This window comes from Ammodytes marinus (genome assembly GCF_949987685.1).
Source record: "Ammodytes marinus genome assembly, chromosome: 7".
NCBI lineage: Eukaryota > Metazoa > Chordata > Actinopteri > Uranoscopiformes > Ammodytidae > Ammodytes > Ammodytes marinus.
In genome coordinates this window covers 2,845,512-2,850,511 of record NC_137211.1, presented here as the reverse complement: position 1 = coordinate 2,850,511, position 5,000 = coordinate 2,845,512, and the positions used below count along the sequence as shown (strand labels likewise).

At 40.5% G+C, this 5,000-nt stretch overlaps 2 protein-coding genes across 5 annotated transcripts in view; both read left to right on the top strand.

The window, feature by feature from the left end:
- The window catches only part of LOC307253763 (proteasomal ubiquitin receptor ADRM1-like), an 11,005-nt gene extending 10,370 nt beyond the window's left edge, over nt 1-635 (top strand). For all 4 annotated transcript variants that reach the window (XM_080031928.1, XM_080031927.1, XM_080031926.1 and 1 more), the window contains exon 10: nt 1-635. This exon is cut by the window's left edge and continues 530 nt beyond it. The gene's annotated coding sequence lies outside the window, so the exon portion shown is untranslated.
- A 1,473-nt stretch (nt 636-2,108) lies between these two features.
- LOC307253506 (dnaJ homolog subfamily C member 5-like) overlaps nt 2,109-5,000 on the top strand; it is a 25,010-nt gene continuing 22,118 nt past the window's right edge. The window contains exon 1 of the mRNA XM_080031611.1: nt 2,109-2,313. The gene's annotated coding sequence lies outside the window, so the exon portion shown is untranslated. The remainder of the gene's footprint in view (nt 2,314-5,000) is intronic.

Genomic DNA, 5,000 nt, shown 5'->3' with positions numbered 1-5,000 from the left:
GTCTCTCTCTCTCTCTGTGTCTCTCTGTCTCTCTCTCTCTCTCTCTCTCTCTCTCTCTCTCTCTCTCTCTCTCTCTCTCTCTCTCTCTCTAATAAAATGTCTTCTTAAACTTTCCGACGATACCAAATGCAATTCTCTGCTCTGTCTCAGGATAACTAGCTTCCACTTTGACCACCGTTAAAACCTTACTATGGCTGTGTTGTTAAAGCCCTACTAATGTCCTCCCCTCCTACATACTCAACATGTATATACTACACACTTAACCATCGTAGAAAAGTAACCTATCGATCCATACTCAAAATCTTCCCGGAAGTAAGTACTCATCTGGGCATTTCTCGCCTACACAAACTTGCATACACAACCGTCACATACTGAAATTGATGTCAAAATTAGTATGAGTAGGCCGTTGGTATGGCTTTTAGTATGAGTAGGACGTTAGTATGGCTTTTAGTATAAGTAGGACGTTAGTAGGGCTATTCGGGGCTCCTTTTTATTTCTATGGACCATTAGGTTTATTTTGAAAGGACATTGCGTTATATGAAACAGTGTCTATATGTGACCGAGCTTTACACTTGATTTCTTTCTGTCAGACCACAGGTTGTGTGATTTCTTCTTAATAAAAATCATATTGGCAAAACAAACACTGAAGACTCAAGAATACAGTTTGTATGGAAACTTGCCCTGAGTTCCAAATCTCATACTCTTTTTTTTTTTTTTTTCTTTTTTCTATTCTACATCTGACCATAAAAATGATCTATGGCGCCAGGATATTTTCTTCACCGGGGCTAAGGAGGGGCTTGACCAATATGTGAAAATTTGAGCCTCAATGTTTCTTGCATTTTGGCGACTTGAAAAGTGCACACTTAAGGGGAGGGAGGGAGTCAGGTTTAAATTAACATATACAGTGCTGCTCGAAAGTATGTGAACCCCTTGAGCATTTTGGAATTGTATTCAGTTTAACCATTAATCATACATTTTTATCAATACCAGAATTGTATGAATTGACAAACAAACATCTGTTATTTCATTTAAAAAATACTGGTATTGATAAAAATGAATTAATAATGGTTAAAATAAATACAATTCCAAAAGGCTCAAAGGGTTCACAAACTTTCAAGCAGCACTGTATATAAGGTTAACACAACACCAGGCATTCACACACACACACACTGTCTGATAGTGAAGGGCCTGCAGACCCACTGGTTGTGTGTTAAAGTCAGAGATCGTGTGTGTTCATTCCATTTCAAAACGATATAGGTTACACTGTTGTTTTTTTTCACTCAAAACGATATAGGTTACACTGTTGTTTTTTCACTCAAAACGATATAGGTTACACTGTTGTTTTTTTCACTCAAAACGACATAGGTTACATGAGGCAGCCTTTCGTATTACATCTGCTTCTGTCGCTAAATTATTGTTGTTGTTTGGTGTTGTTTTTCGTCCTGCTGTAGGCCTATATTTCTACATTTAGTATCATGAAATTATAATGTAGTTGACAGTCTCTTTTCCAGATATCCAATTTAGAAAGTGTTACCAAAAAAGTTGTAGAATAACTGCAGACAAAATAAGCTCTAAAGTAATTTACAATACATAAACGTCTTAAAATGCCGATATTTAACATATAACATTGTTTTTCAATATTAACACCGGCATGTATGTGTTCCTTAACAACATAGTAATTTAATTCAGCTTCTATCTCAAAAAACATGTATAAGTGTGCAGTTAGACACTTAAACATGTTATTTATGATTATCACAGGAAAAATGAGACCGTTTCAGAAATATTTAAAAGTTCCTCGTAGCACCTTTAACGTGTCAGATGGTTAAAATAAAACAGACGACAGATTTCCAGACGTATGACTGTTTTTATTTCAGAGTGTCTGAGGGAAAAGGCACTAAACCAAACCGGGAGAGTGTCATTGACTTTGAATGGGAGAGAGAGGGAGAGAGAGAGGGAGAGAGAGTGCAGCCAGTTACACTTAATGTTCCCAAGTGTCTGTGTCGTCCGATTGTTCTTGAAGGCAGCGAGACTTCCTCCTGTGTCGTGGGCGCGCAGTGGGAGGGTTTCCTGGCGACGACACGCTCGTGCTCGCGCTCCCGGTTGTGACAGCTCTCCCGGTGTAGCCGTTAGCTCCGTGTGTCTGTTATACTAACGAACGACTGCCGTTTGAATGGTTTAACTCAAATCTGAGATGCCAGTATTATAATCAAGAAATAACAATAGTGATAATAGATTAATATCGTGTTAAGCGAGCGTCACCGTGGACAAAATTATAACTGAAAGACACACTGCGGTTGGTTGGAGGAAAATCAGGTAAGAATTTACCAGTTAGCAGTTAGGTGGCTTTGCTATATGCTGCTGCTGCTGCTGCCCTTGGATTAGTTAGCACGCTAAATGCTAGCTAGTTGATTCAAACCAGGCTCACGCTAAAGACACTGGATAACAAACATGGATGCGGTGTGTGTGTGTGTGTGTGTGTGTGTGTGTGTGTGTGTGTGTGTGTGTGTGTGTGTGTGTGTGTGTGTGTGTGTGTGTGTGTGTGTGTGTGTGTGTGTGTGTGTGTGTGTGTGTGTGTGTGTGTGTGTGTGTGTGTGTGTGTGTGTGTGTGTGTGTGTTCCTCTTGGGAGATTATCCGCTTTAACCACGGCGTTGAATCCTACAGCCGACCGGTATATTCTAGCTTCGTTGCCAGTCACGAACGCACTAAGTGAAGGCAGGTTTAATTTTTTTGTAATATATTTTTTTTACTTACATATGTAAATATAAACGCCAGCAAATTTACAAATCAAAATGCAACTGTATTCTAAACTTCCCGAGCGATTAATATGCCAGTCAATTCAATAACCTGGTTATAGCCTATCTGAGAATAATAGCATTGGCCAAAATATCGTTCATTTGGATAGACAAATATGCCTATAACTCTTTTCAGATGCTTACTAACAGTCTAATAACTCCCCAATTAACATAAGTGGAATGATTGTGTGGATTTGGGGTTCACATGGGCTATAACACTGTTATTTCTCCTAATAATAAAAAGTGCAAGGAACGTTTTTTAGGGCTTATTTAGAAATTATAAAATAGAGTACAGTAGTGGTGTGTGTGTGTGTGTGTGTGTGTGTGTGTGTGTGTGTGTGTGTGTGTGTGTGTGTGTGTGTGTGTGTGTGTGTGTGTGTGTGTGTGTGTGTGTGTGTGTGTGTGTGTGTGTAATCTGTCTTATTGTTCTCGCCTGTCTTTGGAAAAATTGCAGTGACAGGTGCAACTCCCCATGCAATTTGATTAACAGCACGTCAACACAATAGCCATGCTGTTTATTCAGGCATCTATAGCTAGGAACATATTCCCATTGTATTGTTCTTAATGGGACTGTGTTCCTATTATTGTTTTGCTTACGAGTGAATCTGAAATAGCTGAATTGAGCTAGTGTCGCTGTGTCTTCAAGTGATGTGTATATGAAGTGGCAGGTGGGTTTACGAACTGGATTGTGTGTGTGTGTGTGTGTGTGTGTGTGACGGTGCATGCATTTTCAGCATGTTATTAAGAAGAAAATGTCTCATAAATCAGACAATTAACAACATATGAACAAATCCTTCTGTAATAACCTTCAGAATAGTGCTGAGAATGATTATGGAAAGTTTAATTGATGTAAGTGCTTTAGAAGTTGGAGATTTTTGGATCAGAGTATTGAAAAAAAAAATTATGTTGAGATAATGTCCGTTAAAGATGGTTGTATAGGAGAAATATACAGACGCAAACAGACAAGGTTTAGTCAAATAAACACCTGAATGTACATGTTGGACCTTTTGATTTATACTAGTATGAAAGAAGACATGTTATGGAGGATAAATAGACAGACATCTCAAAATTGACCAGTGCCTTGGCCCGCAGTGTCTGAGCTTAAACAATTTATGAAAAAAAGCACCAACGTCAATAAGGGGTCTTTTCCCGCAAGTGAAAAACGTCATATATGAGTCAGTGTTTTCAATAACAAATCCTTTTGTTTTCTGAGTCAGTGTGTGTGTGTGTGTGTGTGTGTGTGTGTGTATATAAGCCACATATAGTAGCAGAAAATATAGGTATTGGGTGGGCTATCAAAGGCAGGATGAAAAATGTTCTCTGTGTGTGTGTGTGTGTGTGTGTGTGTGTGTGTGTGTGTGTGTGTGTGTGTGTGTGTGTGTGTGTGTGTGTGTGTGTGTGTGTGTGTGTGTGTGTGTGTGTGTGTGTGTGTGTGTGTGTGTGTGTGTGTGTGTGTGTGTGTGTGTGTGTGTGTGTGTGTGTGTGTGTGTGTGTGTGTCATCGTCTGTGTGTGTGTGTGTGTGTGTGTGTGTCTCATCGTGTGTTTGGTTAGTATGGCCTATAGTGACTCAGACTGTATTAAAGCCATGTCCCATCAAATCAGGTTACACCTATTGGACTGTAGTAGGGCAGAGAGGGGGATTACCGCTATGCTACTGTAGTGCAGTGACACTGTTTACTGCTAGGGATGCAACGGATCTCAATATAAAATACCACAGTACAGTACTCCATCCACGGTTCATTTTCTTGAGAATTGCGGCTTTTTGGGGGGCATTTTCAAGCTTTTATTAGACAGTACAGTTGAAATGGGGAGACGGAGAGAGAGAGAGAGAGGGGGGGGGGGGGGATGACCTGCAGTAAAGGTCCACGGGTCGGATTTGAACCCGCGACCACTGCAACGAAGGCCGGAGCCAATATGGTACGCGCTCTATCCACTACACCACCGGAGTGCCCCGATATTCACTGATTTTGACAAATTTCAGCATTCTCCAGAATCACTGACTCCACCTTTAATCGGTCTGTGTGTGTGTGTGTGTGTGTGTGTGTGTGTGTGTGTGTGTGTGTGTGTGTGTGTGTGTGTGTGTGTGTGTGTGTGTGTGTGTGTGTGTGTGTGTGTGTGTGTGTGTGTGTGTGTGTGTGTGTGTGTGTGTGTGTGTGTGTGTGTGTGTGTGTGTGTGTGTGTGTGTGTGTCTATTCTGATTCTGACA